The sequence below is a fragment of the Panthera pardus genome, unplaced genomic scaffold (assembly GCF_024362965.1).
Source record: "Panthera pardus isolate Hobbes unplaced genomic scaffold, ASM2436296v1 HiC_scaffold_7, whole genome shotgun sequence".
NCBI lineage: Eukaryota > Metazoa > Chordata > Mammalia > Carnivora > Felidae > Panthera > Panthera pardus.
Window position 1 is genome coordinate 39397345 of NW_026527002.1, and position 24557 is coordinate 39421901.

General features: G+C 33.6%; 1 protein-coding gene across 4 annotated transcripts in view; it reads right to left on the reverse strand.

The window, feature by feature from the left end:
- Positions 1-24557, reverse strand: part of TRIQK (triple QxxK/R motif containing) — a 285666-nt gene that overhangs the window by 215733 nt on the left and 45376 nt on the right. The window lies entirely within an intron of this gene.

Genomic DNA, 24557 nt, shown 5'->3' on the forward strand with positions numbered 1-24557 from the left:
TCTGAAGTAAGTTTTTTTTGGCTAGCAAGTAACAAATTATTAATTATTGTCCATCAAGAAACAAGAAAACTCTAAGAAAAAATATATATATAGTATTTTATTATTTTCATCTGCTTCCACAATCTTAACTGCATGAGTCATTATTTTCTAAAGTTGCTAGATAGAATTGCCAGAACCTCTGAATATAGTGTGAAATTAGAACCTATCACTGATTGTAAGTGTTCTTAGTTAACCTTACGTCTAACTAAGCATAATTGAAAATGTTCACTTATGGTCACCAGGATTTTTATATTCCATTTTATGGAATACATATGAAATATTTTATGTTTAGCCAACCCTTTCATTCATTCATTCATTAAAAATTATTTTATCGAGGGGTGACTGGCTGGCTCAGTTGGTAGAGCACGTGACTCTTGATCTCAGGGTTATAAGTTCAACTCTCATATTGGGTATGGAAATTACTTAAAAATAAAAACCTTTTAAAATTATTTATTGAGCACTTACTATGTAACAGTGTTCTAGGTACTGAATACACAGTAGTGTGAGTAAAACAGACCCATTGTCTATTATCCTTGTTAAAAGATAGATAGGGGCACCTGGGTGGCTCAGTCAGTTAAGCTTCCAACTTTGGCTCAGGTCATGATCTCACGGTTCATGAATTAGAGCCCTGCATCAGGCTGTCTGTTGTCAGCACAGAGCCCTCTTTAGATCCTCTGTCTCCTTCTCTCTCTGCCCTTCCCCACTCATGCTTTCTCTCTCTCTCTCAAAACTAAATAAACATTTAAAAAATAAATAAATAAAAGATAGGTAATAAGCAAACAAAAACATGTTCAGTTTCTCAAGTGATAAAAACCACCAAAAACAAAAATAAAGTTAGTAAGGGGAAGAAAATAAAAGGGACAGATGCAGTGTTTCAGATAGAGTGGTCAGGTAAGGTCTCCTTGGTAACGTCACTTAACATTATTACTTGATGTCACTTGACCAGATATTTAAATGAATTTAGGGAGAAAGTCATGTGGATAGCTGGTAGTTGCAATTCCAAATACTGGGAACATCAAAGTCCAAAGACTCGGGAAACCCAAACCCCTAGAAGGTCAAAATGTCACTGAAGTTTCTCAAGTCAAAGAGCTTTATGGATAATAAAATAAAAATCTGAGAGTGAGGTCAGCATCATGGCAGCATGAGTTATTCCTTTTACTCCCCTTTCATTTGCAACTAATCAGACATCCATAACCAAAGAAAAGCACCTCTTCACTACATACCAGGACACTCAAAAGATCCACCTATTACTACACCCACAAGTGGGCAGACTGGACAGCAGAGGAAGCCATGGAGCAAGGGGAGCCGCAGTGGCACCAGGGGTGGCAGCTGCAGAGAAAGCTGCTGGAGGTCTGGCTATGTCCCAGCACAACCTTTCTGGCAGAGGAGGTGGAGGGTGAAGGTGGTTGGCAAGTGGGGTCTGCCCAGTTGAGTGTTCTGTAGCTAGGGGAATCTATTGCTCTCTTTTAGAAGGGACCACAGTGACTGTGGGCAGGGAAAGGAAAGAGAAGTAGGCAGACAAAGAGAACTGAAGGGAAGTGTCTCCTGTTGTCTGTCTCAGGGTTCAGGGAAAAGAATCACCCACAGACCTCTGGGACTCCTTCCCCCACAATCATGGATCCCTCTACAGAGCTGTGGGCACACCCACAGCCCCAAGTGTTAAATATGCACCATCCCCTCTGCAGCCAGTTTTCTTTTCTTTTTTTTTTTTTTTTTATGTCTGGACTCCCAATTTTCAGTAAGATAAACCAAAAAATTATGCTATACCACCACCTTCTGGAAAGTGAAAGGAAGGCTCCTAATTACCAACCTGTCAGAATCACATTAAACAAAACCTTACCTAAATAAGAAAAGTGTACATTACTTTCAATGTGAAAAGTAGGCACTTTTCATCAAATCATGGTAATACAATATGACAAAAAGGAAATGACAATTCTCCAGAAACTGAACCCAAAGACATGGAATATTGCAATCTAAGGGATAAAAGAATTCAAAATAGCTGTTATGAAGACATTCAATGAGCTATAAGAAAACTCAGGCAATATAAAGCTCTCAGGAATAAAATGAACAGACAAAGGAGTAGTTTACCAAAGTGACTGGAATTCTAAATAAGAACCAAACAGAAATTCTGGAGGTAAAGAACTCAATAAATGAGATAAAGAATGCATTAGAATGCATTGGAAATAGAACAGATCAAATGGAAGAGAGAATTCACAAGGTGGAAGATAGGCATCTAGAAATGATTCAGGCAGAAGAGGAAAGAAAACAGATTTTTAAAAAGCAAAGAAATCCTATAAGAGGTCTCAGGGTCCATTAGAAAAGCCAACTTTAAATAATGATTATTTCAGAAGGAGAAGAGGGACAGAAAAAAGGCAGAGAATTTAATTAAGTAAATTTAATTAAAATTCAATATCTAAGAACTTCCCAAATCTAGGGAAGGAACTGGATAAAATTCCATGAAGCTTATTAAATGCCTTATTACTCAATGCAAAAAGACCATTTCCAAGACATATTTCATTAAAAGTGTTAAAAGTAATGATAAAGAAAGAATTTTAAAGACAGGGGAAAAAAGACAGTAACCCACAAAGGAATGCCTATTAGACTATGAGTACATTTCTCAGCAAAAACTCCACAGGTCAGGAGATAGTAGAATGACATATTTAAAAATTTGAAATATAAAAACTGTCAGCTAAGAATATCTTATCTGCCAAAGTGATCCTTCACATATAAAGGAGAAATAAAGGCCTTCCCAGACAAATAAAAGAGAGGAAGTTCACCGCCACTAGGCCTGCCTTACAAGAAATGTTGAAAAAAGCACTTCAAGCTGTAAAGAAAGGACAAAAGTACACAAAACTCTTTTTAAGGTGACAAGCAGTCAGAATTAGAATATTCTTTAGAATAGTATGTTAAACTATTAATTATAGCTTAAAGTTTAAAGGAAAAGGACATTAAAAATACAGCTACCACAAACTGGTAACAAAGTCACAGCACAAAAAGAGATCATTTGTGACATCAAAAATATAAAAGGGGAAGAATGAAATGACAGAGACTTTATAGAAAATGAAGATAAATTGCTATCACCAGGAAAAAAATATATTTTATTCATCAAATGTCTTATACAAACCTTGTAGTAACCACAAAGGAAAAATCTAGAAGAGAGACATGAAACAAAAACAGGAGAATCATCCCAGAAAACCACTAAAAAACGCAAAAAAAAAGAAAAAAAAAGAAGGTAAAAGAAACAGTGGAGACAAAATAACCAGAAGGCAAAAGATAAAATGACAGTTGTAAATCCTTACTTACCAATAATCAATCTAAATGTAACAGGGTAATGGGACTGAACTCACCAGTCAAAAGGCAAAGTGGCTAAATAGTTAAAACAACAACTACAACAACAACAACAAAAACAAGACCCAACCATATGCTGCCTGCAGGAGATTCATTTCAGCTCTAAGACACACATCAGTTCAAAGTGAAAGGGCAGAACATGATATTCCAAGCAAACAGAAACCAAAATGGTGGGTATAACCAAACTTATATCAGACAAAATACACTCCAAGACAAAAAAGGTAAGAAGACACAAAGAAGGTAATTATATAATGATGAAAAGGTCAGTACCTCAAGAGGATATGACAATTGTAAATAAATATGCTCCTAACCTTGTATATCTGAGTACCAAGATATATTAAGCAAATAGTAATAGGTTTTAAGGGAGAAATAAAGGACAATACAATAAATGCATGGGATTTCAATACCCCATTATACAGCAATGGATAGATCATCCTGGCAGAAAATCAACAAAGAAACTTTATAACGAACCATACTTCATAACAAATGGACTTAATAGACATATACAGAACATTCCATCCAATAGCAGGCAAACATTTATTCTTCTCAACTGCACATAGAACATTCTCCAGCATGGATCGTATGATATGCCACAAAACAATTCTTAGCAAATTTTAAAAGACTGACATAATACCAACCATCTTCACTGAACTAGAAATTAACAACAAAAAGAAAGTTAGATCTATAAATATGTGGAAACTAAACAACACACTTCTAAACAACCATTAGATCAAAAAGAAATAAAACACTAAAACAAATAAAAATGGAAAAACAACATACCAAATAGTCAAATAGTGTGTCAAATCAAATAGTGTGGGCTGCAGCAAAAGCAGTTCTGAGAGGAAAGTTTACAGCAGTAAACACACGTATTAAGTATGAAATTAAAAAGATCTCAAATAAACAACCTAACTTTACACCATAAGAAATTAGAAAAAAAAAAAGAACAAATAAAGCCTAAAGTTAGCAGATGGAAGGAAATACTAAAGATCAAAGCAGAAACAAATGAAACAGAGACCAAAAAAACAATAGAAAAGATCAACGAAATTAAAAGCTGGTTCTTTGGAAAGATAAACAAAATTGACACACTTTTTTTTTTTTAACGTTTATTTATTTTTGAGACAGAGAGAGACAGAGCATGAATGGGGGAGGGTCAGAGAGAGAGGGAGACACAGAATCTGAAACAGGCTCCAGGCTCTGAGCACTCGGCATAGAGCCTGACGCGGGGCTCGAACTCACGGACCGCGAGATCGTGACCTGAGCCGAAGTCGGACGCTCAACCGACTGAGCCACCCAGGCGCCCCCAAATTGACACACTTTTAACTAGACTAAGAAAAAAGAGAGAAGACTTAAATAAAACTAGAAATGAAAGAGGAGACATTACAACTGACACTGCAGAATTATAAAAGAAACATCTACTCATTATCAGGAAAATACAAATCAAAACCACACTGAGATACCACCTCACACCAGTCAGAGAGGCTAAAATGAACAAATCAGACTACAGATGTTGGCAAGGATGTGGAGAAACGAGAACCCTCTTACACTGTTGGTGGGAATGCAAACTGGTGCAGCCACTCTGGAAAACAATGTGGAGGTTCCTCAAAAAATTAAAAATAGAACGACCCAGCAATAGCACTACTAGGAATTTATCCAAGGAATACAGGAACACTGATGCATAGGGGCACGTGTACCCCAATGTTTACAGCAGCACTTTCAACAATAGCCAAATCATGGAAAGAGCCTCAATGGTCATCAACTGATGAATGGATAAAGATGTGGTTTATATATACAATGGCATACTACTTGGCAATGAGAAAGAATGAAATCATGCCACTTGCAGCAATGTGGATGGAACTGGAAGGTATTATGCTGAATGAAATAAGTCAGTCAGAGAAGGACAGACATCATATGTTTTCACTCATATGTGGATCTTGAGAAACTTAACAGAAGACCATGGGAGAAGGGAAGGGGAAAACAGTTACAAACAGAGAGGGAGGAAGGCAAACCACAAGAGACTCATAAATACAGAGAACAAACTGAGGGTGGATGGAGGGGTGGGGGAGAGGGGAAAATGGGTGATGGGCATTGAGGAAGACACTTGGGATGAGCACTGTGTGCTGTATGTAAGTGATGAACCATGGGAATCTACCCCAAAAACCAAGAGCACAATTTGACAGTAAATTATATTAAAATAAATAAATGAAAGAAACATCTATGAACAATTATTTGCCAACAAGTTACATAATCTAGAAGAAATGGACACATTTCTAGAAACACATAACCTACCAACACTAACTCAGGAAGAAATACAAAATACGAACAAACTGATAATAACCACAGAGATTGAATCAGTAATCAAAAACTCCCAGCACAGAAAACTCAGACCCAACAGCTTCACTGGAGAATTCTACTAAACATTTCAAGAATCAACACCAATTCTCATCAAACTCTTTCACACTCTTCCAAACTCTTTTTATGAAGCCAGATTTACTTAGATACCAAAACAAGATAAGGATACCACAGTAAAAGAAAATTATAAATATCCCTGATGAATATAGATGTAAAAACTCTCAATAACATATTGGCAAAATGACTTCAAGTATTCATTGAAAGAATTATACACCAAGGCCAAGTGGGGTTTATCCCTGGGATGCAAGGATGGTTCAATATGGAAATCAATAAATGTAATACATCACATCCATAAAATTAAAGATAAAAATCATATGATTATCTCAATAGATGCAGAAAAACCATTTGACAAAATATAACAGCATTTGATGCCAAAAATCTCTAACAGTTTGGATATAGAAGGTACCTACCTCTACATAATAAAGGACATATGTGACAAATCTACAGCTAACATTATCCTTAAGGAAGAAAAATTTAAACTATTTCCTCTAAGATTAGGAATAAGACAAGGATGTCTATTATCACAACTCCTATTCAATATAGTAATGGAAGTCCTAGCTAGTGGACTTAGGGACAACAAAGAAATAAAAGACATTCAAGTCAGGAAAGGAAAAAGTAAAGCTCTATCTGTTTATAATATAATCTTATATATAGAATCAACAATTTCAGTAAAGTGGCAGGATACAAAATCAACATACAGAAATTAATTGATTTCTTTTTTTTAAGTTTATTTACTTTTGAGAAAGAGAGAAAGTGTGCGCATGAGTGAGGGAGGGACTGAGAGAGAGGGAGAGAGAGAATCTCAAGCACGTTCTGGCTGTCAGTGCAGAGCCCCATGTGGCACTCCATCTCACCAACCATGAGATCATGACATGAGCCAAAATCAAGAGACATAAGCTTAACTGACTGAGCCACCCAGGCACTCCTCAACTGCACCTCTTTACATTAACTATGAATCATCTGATAAAAGGAAAACTATCACATTCACAATAGCATCAAAACAATAAAATAGTGGGTGCCTGAACATCTGACTCTGACTCAGGATATGAACTCGTAGTTGGCAAGTCCAAGCCCTACATCAGTCTCACTGTTGTCAGCGTAGAGCCCACTTCAGATCTTCAGTCCCCTCTCCCTTCCCCTTTCCCACTTGTACTCTCTCAAAAATCAATAAACATTTTTAAAAAATAATACTTAGGAATACATTTATGCAAGGAAGTGAAAGATCTATACAATGAAAATTACAAGACTTGGCTGAAAGAAACTGAAGAAGACACAAACAAATGGAAATATATCCCATACATAGATCAGAAGAATGAATATTGTTGGGACGCTTGGGTGGCTCAATTGGTTAAGCGTCCGACTTTGGCTCAGGTCATGATCTCGCGGTTTGTGAGTTTGAGCCTCACATTGGGCTCTGTGCTGACAGCTCAGAGCCTAAAGCCTACTTCGGATTCTATCACCCTTTCTTTCTGCTCCTCCCCCCTCACACTCTGTCTCTGTCTCTCTCAAAAATAAACATTAAAAAAAATAAATAAAAAAGAAGAATTAATATTGTTAAAATGGCCACACTACCTAAATCCATCTACAGATCCAATGCAATTCTCATCAAAATACTGAAGGCAGTCTTCACAGAAATAAAAGAAAAAAATCCTACAATTTGTGTGGAACCACAAAAGCCCCTAAATAGCCAAAGCAGTCCTGAGAAAAAGAACAAAGACAGAGGTATCATGCTTCTTGATTTCAAACTGTATATAAAGCCACAGTAATAAAAATAGTATGGAAAAACAGACACATCAACCAATAGAACAGAACAAAGAGCCCAAAATTAAATCTCAGTAGATATAGTCAACTAATATTCGACCATAATTGGAGGGAACCAAGAATACCCAATAGGGAAAGGATAGTTTCTTCAACAAATGGTGCTGGGAACACTGGAGAAACACATGCAGAACACACACACACACACACACACACACACACACACACACACACACACACAAAGGGACACCTATCTTACTCTACTCACAAAAGTTTACTCAAAATGCATCAAAGACTTAAACATAAGACTTGATACTATAAAAGTCTCGAAGAAAATGTACGGAATATATTTGTCAGTATTGGCCTTGATGATGTTTTTTTTTGACATGATACCAAAAGCACAAACAACAAAAGCAAAAATCCAACAAATGGGTCTACATTAAACTCAAAAGCTTCTACACAGCAAAAGAAGCAAAATGAAATGACAAACTACAGGATGGGAGGAAAAATTTGCCAACCATATGTTGGGTAATAGGTTAATATCCAAAATATGTAAAGAACTCAGCCAACTTAATAACAAAAAAACAATCCACTAAAAAAATGGGAAGAACTAAACAGAAAATTTTCCAAGAGGACGTCAACATGGCCAACAGACACATGAAAAAATGTTCAACATCACTAATCACCAAGGAAATGCAAATCAAAATACCCTTGTGATATCACCTCATGCCTGTTAGAATGGTTATCACCAAAAAGACAAGAGAAAACAGGTGCTGGCAAGGGACCAGCACCAACCAAGGTGTTGTGAAGGGAATTAAGAGTACACTCATCCCGATGAGCACTGAGTAATATATGGAGTTGCTGAATCACTATATTGTATACCTGAAACTAGTATAACACTGTATGTTAACTACACTGTTAATAACACTGTTGTAATAATAATAAAAAGAAAAACCATGGTGAAAAGAAAGCTCTTATACATTGTTGGTGGGAACATAAATTGGTCCAACTACTATGAATAACAATATGGAGGGTTCTCAAAAATTAAAAATTGATATACCATAATTATCTAGAAATTCCACTTCTGGTTATATATGGAAGGGAAATGAAAACATGATTTCAATGGCATACATGCATTCCCATGTTTATCAGAGCATTATTCACAATAACCAAGAAGTGAAAACAAACTGAATGCCCATCAGTGGATAAATGAATTAAAAAATGTGGTACATACACACAATGGAATATTGTTCATCTAGGAGGAAGAAAGATATCCTCCTATTTGCTACAACACTGATGGACCTTGAGCACATTATGCTCAACCAAATAAGTCAGATAGAGAAGACAAATACCGTACGGTATCACTTATATGTTAAACAAGTTAAATCTGTAAAAGAACCCAGTAAAATGGTAATTACCAGGGGATGAGTTGGGGAGAAGGAGAGGAGTGATGGTGTTTATGCGTACAAACTTGTAACAAGCAACAAATAAGCTACAGAGATGGAGTGCACAACATAATGAATATAGACCAAAATGTAATACCTTAAATATGTAATGAGATAAATTTTGCTACAGCAGCAATCATATTATAATATCTAAATGTATCAAAGTAATACATTGTATACCTTAAACGTATACAATGTTATATGTCAAATTTATTGAATTAAAAAAATAAAGTAAAGTAAATTTAAAATTAAAAAGTTCAAGGGCACCTGGTTGGCTCAGTTAGTTAAGCATCTTATTCTTGTTTTGGCTCAGGTAATGATCTCATGGTTCATGAGAAGGAGCCCCATGTCAGGCCCTGCACTGATAGCACAGAGCCTGCTTGGGATGCTCTCTCCCTCTCCCTCTGTCCCTCCCTCACTTGCGTTCTCTCTCTCTCTCAAAATAAATAAATAAACTTAAAAAAATTAAAAAGTTCAACTCCTGATAGTAGGTTCAGTGATCCAGAACAGACCCTATGTTCACTTGACAGTTTTGGCTCACATGATAGGCAGCATTTTCAGCTTGGTTCCCTGATATGTGCTATGAGAAGTATTTTGAAAGTCAAGCTGAAGTAGAAATATTACTCCCCTTACTTACTAAAATGGTAAATCAAAGGAAATGTACATTCCTGAAGAAGTTTCAGAGATTGACTATATCATCAAAACTAAATATACAGTCACACTGATTATTTCCACAGACCTATTTATTTTCTCACTGTGGCTAATTGGTTTTGAGAAACGAACTGGGTACTATTAAATTCAAATTTATGGTAGAATTTTCTTACTGTTCTTACAAGCAGAACATAAAAATCCTTTACCCATGGTCACAAATAGCTAATTATTCTAGCCAATGCATTTTTCTAGGTTCCAATCACAGATCCAAGAGACTATCTGCCCTTCCTGGAAGGGGACAGCAGTATACTTATAACCCTGCTTGAGAACTAGAACTGTCCATCTCAGGGCCATGGTCTCATTCCAAGAGAATTTAACTGCCTCACTACTGCAAAATATATAACAATGACAATGATATGATGTTAGCCTTGGAGAAGACATGACAAATGTCTGAGATGCTTCATTCAAATACATGCATAAGAGGGAGAAGAAAGAACATTCTGTTAAATACAGAAACTTGCACCTAAATCTGATTTGGGGAGGTTCACTGATTTAGTGCATGTCAGGATTGTTTCCAGAAGAAAAGGCCAACTTGTCATACTTAACACTATATCTACCATTAAGAAAGGGACACAAGGCTGACTTACTGGCATTACTTGACAACATTCTTCTATGATCTATGATCCAAAATTCTTCTACTAGGTACATATTGTAGAGAAACTCTTATACATATGAACCAAAAAACAGACATGTCCAAAAATGTGCACAAAATGCTCAGAATAGCATTCATAGAAAAAAAGAAACTAAGAATGATCTAATATCAAAACCAAGAGAATAGACAGAAAACTGTTGGCATACATATACAAAGGAATGCTATAAAGCATAAAACATGAATAAACTATTATCAAAATTCATCAATAAAAATAAAACTCTAAAACATGATATTCAATAGAAGCAAATTACATGATAATATAGAGTAAGATTTCATTTATATAAAATTCAAAAATAAAGCAATATACTGTTTGACATATCTAGGGGGCATAAACAGACTTGTTACAAAATTAAGACAGTGCTTAATCTCTGAGGCTCAGAGAGTGTTAGTTACAATTGGAAAGGGGTATAAAGAGGGTTCTAAAGTACTGGTATACATCCAATTTTTAACCTGGATGATGGATACATGGTTGCTCATGCTGTTATCATGTTTTTTAAAACCTACACACATACTTTATATATGTAGAGAACCTGAAAAGCTGCTAAGGTTTAGTAGGGCATGGGACAATAAAAGCTTCTCCAGTAGATTGCTGTGCAAGCTACTCTACCTCTTAGAGTTTATGACATGGCAGAATAAACGAAGGCTGAAGTGCTTTTAGCTGTGACATAGAAATAAGCCTTTAGCAGGTCACCCCCAAAAAGAAGTGGCAGTCTCTAGGGTTTTGGAACAATGCCATGCATCCTTCAGCAGGTAACAGCTGCTAAGAAACAACTCCTGGATTGCTACCAACCTCTGATGGAGACTGACTACCTGGTCATGAGACTCTGGGACCATCTGGCCAGAGCTACCAGTTACGAATTGGAGGTTATCTAATTCAACAAACCATAAAATTGGGTGTACCATTATAGCAGTTAAAAAGATGTTTGTAGATGGCTCTTTATAACATGCTGACACCAGCTGGAAGTGGACTGTTATCCTTAGAGATGGCCCTAAAATACAACCCATGTTGGAAATCCTCCCAGTGGCCAAAGTTTGAGTAGTACATTTTGTTGTGCATTTTACCTAGAAAAAGAAATAACTTAAGAAAAGGCATAATATTACTTTTCCTGAATTAGATACTGAGACTGGCACCGGGTCAGTTTGGATTCTTCATGCCTATAGGTAAACAGACAACATGAAGAATCACAGTATCAGCTGGCATATTGGATGCTGGTTATCAAGGATAAAATGATTTGTTAATACATAGTGAAGGCCAAAAGAATTATTGAAAGATGTTAGGGAACTCCTGGGATAATCCCTTGTACTATTATGACCAATAATAAAATTTCATGAAATTTCTATATAACTTTATAAATAGAGGAATCACCCAGAACCTTTAGGAATGAAGATTTGGGCTACCATTAAAGGTAAAGGACTAATCACAAGAAGATGCTTGGTAGGGACAAGATCCAGAAGGAATTTTGGAGGAGGGAAGTCATAAATAACAATGGCCAGAGCCAGCTAGAGAATGAGAATGGTAACCTGAACAACCAGTTTCTCTGTAAGACTGGCATTATCAGAATTTTGAAATATTTCTTCCTCTTCCTTTAGGCTGAATCACAATAAAAAATATGTCATTCAAGATCCTAGATTTCGAGAACAGTAGTCCCAGGCTTGGTTGGAAAGTGTGTGGATAGTTGTTGAAGATCTTTTTAGATCCTTTCAAGATTATTTCATTATAAAGGGCAGAAATCTGTCCTGAAACCATGTAAAACTAAGATGGGGGGGGGGGGGGAGGGGGGGAAGGAAGTGAAAAAGGGAGGGAAGAAGAGAAAGAAAGAGAGAGGGAGACAGCAAGAAACTGATTAATTGATTAGTGTCTTACTCCAGGAGATAAGAGAAGAAGGAGTTCAATTGGGATTGACATGAACTTCAGTCTTGACTCTGAAGGACTTTGCCTTTCCACCACCAGTTTGTATTTCTTGTTTCACTCTAGAAACATGGCTATTGCATGCTCTGGTTCATATTCTAATAAAATGAAGAGCAAAGTGGAATGGATACTTTTCCCTGGGATCATTTTAATCATTCTTAAAAAAAAAAAAAATGATCTATCAAGTTGCTTCCAATTACAGAAGAATAAGATTCACCTAATAATATATGTCTAGTTCCCAATTCCAGCAACTTTAACAAATCAAACTAGCCTGCCTCTGATTTCTCCTGTTAAATATAGATTGAAAATATATACTTGAAAATTCATGGTACATAATCAACAGAATTTCCTGCTCCAAGGCTTAAACAGGGATTATGAATATCAAGTAAAAGCGAAATCATAACTAAAAAGTAAACATTGATGCAAAATAATTTTCAAATTACACCTGGGCTTTTTGATAGCAAAAATGGTTCCACACATATTCATAATTTTTACTTATATATACTTTGCAGGCAATCTGTGTAGTGTCTGCTATTTTAAAACAGAATAATTTCAAAAGTCATTTTCAGTTACAATTTCTAATCAGTAGATATTACCTGTGTCAAAATTTCCTTTCTTATTCCGTACATTAAAATATATTTAACTCTAGCATGGGTGCCATTTCTATAAAGAATCACAAGTAGATACAAAAACATGTATTTAATAAAAACCACAAATATTTTGGCACCTTAATATTGTCATATACTATTCCTCACATTACACTAATTTAGAAAAGAATAGAATAATTTATATGCTCTATTTAATTCAACATAAAAACCTATTTTATGTCATGAATCATTTCATATTTAAAGAAATAGTTTTAACTATGCCACAGTTTTACCGAGAGTTTTCTTAGTTTAATGAAAGAATAGATTACTTAACTGCTTTTGGCTTTTTGCTTTTCAATTCCTTTACTTGAAGCCCAGAAACAAGGCTGCATCTTTGCCCTTTGTTGATATTGCTGTCTAAGCTCATTATCATGTGAATATCTGGTTATTGTTTTATAAATGTTCATTTTTCAGAAGCTTGCTGTTTTTTTCTTTCTCAACAGTCGGCATTACACTAGCCACACTCATTATCATCATGTGGCAGTACTGCTCTTCCTCTGCCTTTGCTACTTTAAAAATTAATGCACTGTTATTTTCTGAATACTGCATAAGCTGCTTATGAGTACATTATGCTATCAAGCAAGCACATGCAGAAAAGCTTCCTAAACTGTTATTCTTTCAATGAAAATACAGCTGGTTCTGCTTCAAAGGCACATCTTTTCACCTGCAAATGGACTTGCTCCTACACTTATTCCTCAATTCATTGTCTTTTATTTGTGTCTGGAAATCTTTAATTGCCTTTAATTAGAAAAAAGTAAATTCAGTGCTTTAATCTTGCAAATACATTCAATCATAATTCTGTCTGGGATGAATACCAAGTTCTATTCACTGTCTGATCTCTATAACAAAGATATATAATTTATTGTCCATTTATAGAGACCACACCAATTAAGATACAATAGAAAAGCAAAGAGATAAGAGTCAAAATATTTGAAAAGAAAAATTTGCAATCTAAATTTAATTACTCAAATGAATTATTGGAAGATGAGTTATTTACAGCATGCCAAAATACTGACAAATAATAAAATTTGTTAATCAAAGTAAAGACTTATATTTCCTTCAACAGTTTTACAATAATTTCTCATCAACTGATTCAAATACCTCCCCTCTTCCTCAAAAAGCAAAACACTATTTGAAATTTTACTTTTCTCATCTTACCATATGATTACCATATGGTATTACCATACCACATTACTTGTATTACATATAAAAGAGCAATAAAATTTGGCATAAAAAATAATTTTCCTGCCATATGAACACAATTTTTAGTTACTATATTGTAAACTACAAATAACTGTGGAAAACTCATTACAAAAGCAAGGATCTATAGTCTTTCCTATGGAATCCTATAGTAAACTCCAGTAACTATCTCAGTAGACAATTGATCAGCATTTTAATAGCTGCAAAATGAATAAAATAAAAAAAATGGCATCATCACAGGCAAAAAAAAAATAATTTAAATGTTAATCAAATTGTTTCAAAACTTATAAAACCAGCAACATAATAAAATACAGATAACAAATTAAAAAAATATATAGGTCCAGTGGATTATCATTGGTATAGTACAACTTTATATTTAGCCAGTCATACAAAATGATGTCACGTATTCTTTTAAAGAAAAAATAATAATGTATTATATATAAAAGTAAAAATTGCAGAAAGTAATTTCTCAAAATTATTTAGGGATATTTGAGCTAAGCAGAGGAAACTAGTAAATTAATTCCCCCCAAAAAATCCATGTAAACTTATTTTATAAAGGCAACTCAAACCAATACTTTTTAAGTACTTTGACAGAACAGCTTGACATTAATCATATATTGCAGAAGACACCCCCCCCCCATCATTTAACATCACATTTAGTACTAAGAAACAAGTACTATGCTTTGGGTTGCTAGAAAGATAAACAAACAAGTTGCTCATAAGATATAAATTAATTTCTCAGGAAATCATATTAACAGCTTAGGTATGGAGAGAAAAGTAGTTGAGTAGAAGATATAAAGCATATCAATCTTATTTTGCACCTAGCCAAAACAAACAAACAAACTTTTTTTTTCTTTCTTCCCTTTTTATTTAAAGTAGCTTCTATGTGTAATGTTCCCTGGGGGATACAGAGATAGAATCAAAGGAAACCATCAAAAAATATCACAGGCAAGATAAAACACAAACTTTCAGAAAAGTTAAATAACAGTATATTTCAGTAAGTTTCCAAGTGAGTTAAAGACACTCATTTCAAGAGAAATAAAACACTTAAGACTAATATGAACAGAGTAGATTAAACAAAAGGTATACAGAATTTAATTACCTTAGAATTAGGGAGATTTTTTTATTGATTACTATAATCAATATAAGTACCTTCTATCATTAGAGGTGATCATCAGGGATGCAAAAAGTATGTATGTATGTATATATACTTAAAACAAGGAAGAAAGAAAGTGGTATGTGTTATCAGCCAAGTAAAATGTTTGAAGGACTTCCAGTTTTGAAAATAGGGTAGACAAAGCTGAGGTGGACGCTTCTCTTACATAAACACATAGAAACAGTAGTAAAAAGCCCATTGTGTAAAGCTACAGATGTTGAAGGTATACATATTTACATACACACATATACATATATTTATGATAATAAAAGTAAAAATGGAAATGTTCAAATGGAAGACAAAGGTAAAACTCAAAGCAAAACAGGCAGTTCTACTAGCTGATATCCTTTAATAGCCTTGGGTGGGGAGGTAGGGGGTGATGTATAGTGCCTGGTTTTAGATGTCAGGAGGATTGGAAATTGGCTTTTAAGTCATAGGCATGTACAGTACTACTGAAAGAAAAGAGCTGAAACTGAAATACATGGATAAAGTTGAGGTCCTCAAAAGATTAACCAAACCATACAAAAAAGACAGAAAAATAACCTGTACATATTTGGGGAAATAGCAAGGATCATTTCTGTCTCCTTTAAGTTCTGGGTGTGGAGAAAAGATGTGTCACCTGTGAGAAATACAAATCCTAACCCTATCAGTCCCAAAAAAGAAGGTGTGAGGTCCAAATTGCAGGAATCTTAGGCCAAAAAATAAGTCTAGAATAACTGTCCCAAATCTATAAAGTCCCTACTGTCAGTAGCTAAATTAAACACTATTCTGTGAGAATATTTCACAATTCAGACTGCTGGAACTCTCACAGAGGAAGAAAACAGAAACAAAAGCAAATGACCCTCTACCGAAGATGAATACACAACACACACACACATACACACACACACACACACACATACACACACAAGAGGGCAGGGAAGACATAAAGCATAAAATGGTTGAAAAAAATGAAAGAAAAAGAAAATAGCATGAGGTACAATAAACCAATATAATAAATGGGAAAGTTGGTACCATAAGAAGGAATAGTGGAAGAATCTTAAAGAATATGTAAAATTGGTGTTTAAAATAATAAAAGAGAAAAGGCAAAGAAATGGAACAAAAAAGAATGAGTGTTTAAATGATCAAATGGATCTTTTATACATGATAAAAAGGTCGCTGAAATTATATACCCATGGATGCAAGTTAGACATAGTAGTAAATAAATGATTGAGAAAGAAAAATAATTTGTAAGCCCTAATCAAAGGTAAGAAAAATCTGAGAAATGACAAACCCAAAATAGGATAGAAATTTAAAGAGAGAGAAAATATAACAGTGATTTTTAAGAGATATGGATATTGTAAATGAACACTCAATTTGTATATAATAATAACTCTCGAAGGAGACATTAGAGAGAAGAGGGGAAAGCCATTACTCAAAAGACAAAAAAAATCAGAGACTGAAATCCTTCTAGGACTTAAGAAAGACAAAAATCCTTAGGATGAAGCAGCACACCAAATCCTAAGTCTTTTTTTTCTTTTTACCAAATAAAAGTAAGTATTTGCATTAAATTAGAGCTAAAAAACATTTAAGATAAAAAGAAAAATCTTAAACACAGGAATGAAAACTATACCTAAAATTAGACTATTGTAACACTTCTCATCAGAAATACCAGAAACAGAAAATGAATAAAACAATATTGTTTAAAGTTCTGAGCAGATACAAATATCATCCTAAAATTACATACCCAGCTAAACTATAATTCAAGTATGAATACAATGTAGCAATACTGCCTTATAAACAGAGACTGAGAAATTTTTGTCACTAATAGATATTTGCATGAAGGCAAAAGTAACTTCACCAGAAGGCAGATGTGAAATACAAAAAGTAACAACAGCCAACATAAAGTTAGATCTAAGTAATTATTGGTAATTAAAACTAAAAGTAATAGCTGTAATAATTGAGTTTGTGCTGTTAAAAATGAGAGAAATAAAGTAATACACACAATAACATGAACAAGAGGAAGGAGTAATCATATAGAGTTAAAAATCTTTACATAGTCTTGGATAAATAAAGACATTAATAGACTTTAGTTTTCATTAAGTCAAATATATCACAAATATAATCTGAGGAAGTCAAGAAGAGGAAGAAGAAGATGAAGAAGATGAAGACAAAGAGAAAGGAGAAAGAGAAGGGAAGGAAGGAAGGAAGAAGAGAGACAGAGAGAAATGAAATGTAAATCTTTCAAAATTTGAACAATGAAAAAAAGTCCAAATTTTTTCAGGAAAGCTGTTAGGGTAGAGACCATCAAAGAAAAACCACAAGTAAAATTATGAAATAAAATTCTGCAAGTAGATCTAGATTTTTCATTCATAGTAAATGGTATAGAATTAAATTTGCTTGTTCAAAAACAAAGATTCTTAGGCTATATCAAAAACATAAAACAATGTTAAAGTTGAGACAAAAGTAAAGCAGTAGGAAAAAAATACCAGAATACTAAGCAAAAGAAAGGCATTTACCAATATTAATGTGAGACAAAAGACTCTAAGAAAAACCTTAAATGCATGTTTATAAATAAAAAGGCCATTATTTAATAAAAAAAGAGAAATTACTAGAAATATATACAAATTTAGACATGCTATGCAATAAAAACAGCCTCAAAATATACAAAGCAAAAACCAATAGAATTACAGACAATTAAGATCTCCATAGTCTTAGTGAAGATATTTTAATTCTCCTTCCTCACTGAAAGACAGCTCAAACATTCATTTGAACACCACAATTAACTTAGGCAGTAGTGCATCCTAATGTTAGAGAATACCTCTTCCTTTCAAGCACAGACAGAATGTTTATGAAATTGACCACATATTATGCAACAGAGAAAAGCTTAATATCAGAAACTGATATCACCCTGAAAGTCTTTGAACAAAAAATAAGTTTAAGAATCAATTAAAAATACATAAATGTATAAATATATATGAAATACATAAGTATATGAAATATATATGAGCTCAGAAAGCTCTAAATAATGTAATGATACCAATAATGCAATGAAAAAATCTAATTCATTAAATGAATACATTATTTTAAAAAGTTTAAAAAACAAATAGCAAAGCATTCAACTCAAATAATTACAAAAGAAAGAGAAGACGAATAGCAATGAAGGAAATTATAAACAGTAAAATTATGGACAAAGGAATAATAGAATCTATAGTAATAAAAGTTAGTTCTTTAAAACATAAAAAAATTCAACATCACAGTTAATATTCATAAAAAGATAAAGTTAAATAACATCAATTAAAAATAGAAACTAAGATATTTAAAAAAATTTTTTTTTAATTTTTTACTGTTTATTTTATTTTTGAGACAGAGAGAGACACAGCATGAGCGGGGGAAGGACAGAGAGAGAGAGATGCAGAACCTGAAGCAGGGTCCAGGCTCTGAGCTGTCAGCACAGGGCCCGATGTGGGGCTCTAACCCACAGTGAGATCATGACCTGAGCCAAAGTCAGACGTTCAACTGACTGCGCCACCCAGGACCCCGATACTTAAAAAATATTTTTAAAAATTTATGCCCAACTATTTATGAATATATTTGAAATTCTTTTATTCAACTTTATCACTGAATGTAAGCTATCCAGAGTGGCTCAAAACTATAGATCTATTAATAGATCTATTTTATCTATTGATTAAAAAAAGAAGAGAGAAAGTAGCTAGAAATCTATTCAAATAAAAAGCCTCAGACAGGGATTTTGGTAGGGTGTTGTATAAACAATCTAGAAGGTTTTATTTCTAAATTTGTATAACCTATCCCAGAGGATATAAGAAGTATATTTCTCCAATTCATTATAGAAATCTTGTATGACTTTCAACCTAAAACTAAACAAAGATGGTAAGAGAATGGAGAGACATATGCCAATTACATTCATAAAAAAGGATGTTTAGAAAAATCATAAATTACTAGTAAACTGAAATCAATTGTGTATTTTTAAAAATAAAAACAAATTAAGCAATGTAAAGATAGTTTAGAAACATCTATTCATATAATTTAGCAAAATATCAAATAATATTCCTCTAATAGAAAAAAATCTTCAATAAAATTCATTACTTTCATACATTCATACTTCATTACTTTAAAAAAGGAAAAAAAAATCTCTTAGTAAACTAAGAACAAAGGAGAATTTCCTTAGTTCAATGGCAAGTATGTACCAAAAACCTAGAACTAACATCACACATAATGGCAAAATGAAAACGAAGTATTTTCTTCAAAGTCAGGAATAGAATAAGAATATCTCTATTTCCACTTGCATATTTTCTAGTCACAATAGCAAAAAATTGAAGTACATGTCACTTCTGTTTAACTCAAAAAATCCAATAACTTTATAAAGAAAATGATGAAAATTTATTGAATATATCGACTATACGTTATTTAAAAGGATAAAATTGATATGAATTTCATGTATAAAGACATAAATTCTTCCCAAAATAATATATAAATCAATATAATTCCAATTTGGCCATCAGTGGCCTTTTTCATGACTATGTAAAGTTAATTTTAAAATTCACCTAAGAGGATAAAGAACAAAAAATAATTGAGACAAGTTTGAGGAGAGGCCTTGTTCTACCATTTGCCAAGACTTATTATAAAGCTGTAGCATTAAACAAGTAAAGTATTTCCAAAACAACAAGCAAGTTTAATAATGGAAAAATTATTATCTAGAAGATTATTATCAGTATAAAGAACTCAATACAATAAGATAAAAATAACTCAATAGTATTTCATTCAACTTTATCACAAAATTCATTCAAGAAACTATATGTGTGTATATATATATATATATATATATATATATATATATATATATATACACATACAGATGAAAGGCAGGAAGGAAGGAAGGAAGGAAGGAAGGAAGGAAGGAAGGAAGGAAGGAAGGAAAGGGCAATTAAAAGTCCACTCACCAAAAAAAGGAAGAAAGAAAGAAAGAAAGAAAGAAAGAAAGAAAGAAAGAAAGAAAGAAATGAAGGAAGGAAGGAAAAGAAAGGAAGAGAGGAAATAGGAGCAGCAAAATATCCACAAAGAGAGAAATCAAAAGATCAATAAGTACAAGAAACGATTAACCTCAGCAAGTAACACAATGAAAACTAAAAAGAATGAATACAATTTCATGTGCGTGAGATTGGCAAACATTTTAAGTCTCCTGGTAACAAAAAGATATGGAGAAATAGACAACACTTTACTTTGCTTATAGGCCTATAAAATGGTACAGCAACTTTGGAGAGCAATTTAGCAGTTAAAAATGCACATATCCTATTACACAGAATAAAATTTCTGGTATTTGCCCAAAAGGAGAGAAGAAGAAAACTGGAGTAATATTTTGAGGAAACAATGGCTAACAATTTTCTAGAACATATTAAAGAAATGAATCTATAATATCATATGCCAATAAGAAAATAGAGATTTACAAGTAAATTAGTTGTATTTTTACAATTTACCTAGCACATAAATATTATTTTGCCTGATATACTTAATAACATATATTTAGAAAATATCTTAATTATGTTAATGTGGGGTTTTTTTGTTTATTTATTTTTGAGAGAGACAGAGACAGAGTGTGTGGGGGAGGGGCAGAGAGGGGGAGGTGAGAGAATCCCAAGCAGGCTCCACACTGCCAGCACAGCATGGACCCCGATTTGGGGCTCAAACTCACGAAACTGCGAGATCATAACCTGAGCCAAAACCAAGAGTTGGATGCTTAACCAACTGAGCCACCCAGGCACACCTGTTAAAGCGATTTTTAAAATTCTCTTCCAATTTTGAAATAACTTATCTCTAGAATAATGCATGTGACATTAGGCAATCTTACTACCTAATTTTACAATATTATATCTGAAGAAATGATAACACCTAAACTATTTCCCCTTTTAGTCAGCAATATTTCAGAATATTCAGTTTTTATTAGGTTTATTGCCTTGAAAGCAAGAAGTTTATTTCATCTCAGTTCACTACACATTTCAAGATCATGCTACAGTAATTAAAACCCTGTCCATTTAATGTGAAGATTCAGTGTCTGTAAGGTGTTTCCAGTCACAATGCCAGTCCATTTGATTCTTCCCTGAGCAAAGAATATTTAAAGAAAGCTTTTATCAAAGCCATTAATCACTATCATTTAGTACATAATTCAAAAGATAAAACTTTTAGCAGAAGATAAATATTAAGCAGTGATACTAAAACCATCACTCAAACAGCAGCACTGGTATCGCCAAACACCATTACTGAGTGACCATACAAAAATTATATAAATGAGATTTAGTAATAAGAGAACACTGAAAGTACATAATGCCGCTACTCTTTGCGAACGTTCATTAACTGGTAATTAAATTAGCTTACTGATAACTTTAATATTTACAAAATTTAATGTTAAAAAAACTACTATAATACTCATTTGATTTGTTATTGATACTTGTTTTCTTACCACCAATACTGAAATATTAGATAATTTTAGCTGCTTGATTCCCTCCTCACATTTTTTTTTTTTTAATTTTTTTAATGTTTTTATTTATTTTTGAGACAGAGAGAGACAGAGCATGAGTAGGGGAGGGGCAGAGAGAGAGGGAGACACAGAATCAGAAGCAGGCTCCAGGCTCTGAGCTGTCAGCACAGAGCCCGATGTGGGGCTCGAACTCACGGACCGGGAGATCATGACCTGAGCCGAAGTCAGATGCTCAACCAACTGAGCCACCCAGGCGCCCCCCTCCTCACATTTTTTATAGGATGTGGGAAACATTTGCATAGCACTCCATTTAAGGGGGGACAGTGCCAGTGATAGATTTATCATCATTAGTATGAGCTCAGGCTTATGGTACTTTCTAACTCTGATACAGAAAATTAGAAAATCCTTCCTTGAGAAAATCCTTGAATGAGTCAATCTTTTTTTTTTTTCAATTACTTAATCTTAACTAATTGGTTTATATTAATTAACTAGTCAATATCTCTTCTATTTCATTTCTTTGTCTTTACAAAAAAACTTATATATATTATAATATCCTGTACTATATGTTTGAGAATCTGAAGACTGCAGAGCATTATCCTTAAAAAGAGTGAACAAAAGTATACCCTCACTACTTGTGTTTGATTATGATTACTGTATTTCCAAAGTACACACAGGATAACTCATATCCATGCACCAGTCTGGTTTACAAACCAGTCTAACACTTCTCATGGATCTCCCAAGAACCTGGTGAGACAGTTGGGTCTTGTGTAGCTTATACTTTCAAGAGAAAGAAACACAGGAAAGAGAACTTTGTGTGGGAATATAATACACACCGCAGCACCCTCTGAACAATTTAGTGTAAGAACAGGCTGAGGCCTCACAATTATATTACTGTATCTCATTCTTCCTTGGCTCTAATAAATATGAGTAGAATTAAATAAAACAAAAGATATGCCATGTTTATAAAACAGAAGACTTTGAATTTTTAACGTCTATTTTCCAAAATTGATCATTAGATAAAATTCAATTTCAGTAAAAGCCTTAGAAGGCCTTTTTTTTTTTTTTTTTTAGTAGAAAAAATTCATCTATGGTGATAGATATCAAAACAGTAGTTGCATATGGAAGTGGATAGAGAATGACTGGAAGCAGATCTGAAGAAATACCTGAGAAAATGGAAATGTTTTATTAAAATTGGCATTTCTAGTTACATGAGTATATACACTTGTCAAAATTCTAAGAATTGTATATTTAAGAGTTTGTGAATTGATCCACTATATAGTTACTCTTTATGTGGTTAGCACATCCCATTTGATCAGACTTCAATCTGATAAGTTAGTCCTTCTTTTTAAACACATAAATAACATAACAACCCACACGATTTATTAACATCCTAAAAGTGAAGAATTAATGTAGTTAGAAATACTGTTTTTTAATTTGCTTTTATCTATCAGTTAAATGAGTTAGATCATTTCACAGGGCTCTTTTTAAAAAACAAATTTAATGTTTATTTATTTTTTAAAGACAGAGAGAGAGACAGAGAGACTGACCACAAGCCAGAGAGGGACAGAGAGAGAGGGAGACAGAATCCAAAGTAGGCTCCAGGCTCTGAGTTGTCAGCACAGTGCCCGACATGGGGCTCAAACCCACAAACCGTGAGATCATGACCTGAGCCAAAGTCAGATGCTTAACCAACTGAGCCACCCAGGCGCCCCTCACAAGACTCTTTTGATTTCAGTTTTTATTGTAATAGTGGTTTGTTTCGTTATTATTTTTGTCTATTTAGACTTCCTCTTTCATGAGTTGCCTCTTCATGTTTTGTACCCATTTTACTACTGGTTTCCAAAGTACTTTATTTATTTATAGTAGGGCTTTATTTTTCTACATATAAATTCTTCATTGGTTATATATATTCTAAATATTCTTTTCATTTTGCATCTCTTTTGTTTTATAGAAATATCTTTATGGAGTACACCTTATATATCACATTTATGAAATAGGTATTTGCTCTTTTGGTATGAATAATTTCAAATTATTTTCTGACTTCTCTTTGAACTTCTCTGTTTATCCTTCAGTTATTTAGAAGAGGTTTTCATTAATTATTACTTTTTTTATTTCCAAAGAAGTGGGAATGGGTGGGAATGAGTAGGAACATGTAAAAAGAAAAAGTGCAAGATGGGAATTTGTTTCTAAATTATTTCTAATTTACTACACTTTGTTCAAAGTTCTAGTTGTAGGATACTGATTCTTGAAAATTGAGTGGACTTTGTGACTTCATATGTAGGTAATTTTTTATAAATACTTCATGTAATCTTGAAAAGATTGGGTAGAAAATCTTGCACTTAGAGCACAGTCTAAAACAGATAAGCTTTCTGTTATTATTTTTAAGTTGATGAGTGGACTTTTCTCTAGTCCACCATTTTATTAAGGTAAAATTTTAAAGAAGAATTTCAAGCTTATCAAATTACTGCCATTCAGTCAACAAAATTAAAAATTTTCAGATGGATAAAAATAAATGATTTAATAGATGATAATGTTAAAAATAAATACTGGGGCGCCTGGGTGGCTCAGTTGGTAAAGTGTCTGACTTCGGCTCAGGTCATGATCTCGCAGCCTGTGGGTTCGAGCCCCACGTCCGGCGCTGTGCTGACAGTTCAGAGCCTGGAGCCTGCTTCAGATTCTGTGTGTGTCTCTCTCTGTCCCTCCCGTGCTCATGCTCTGTCTCTCTCTGTCTCTCAATAATAAATAAACAATAAAAAAAATAAAAAAAATTTACTATATAAGAGCATCCACCCTTAAGAATAATAATACAAT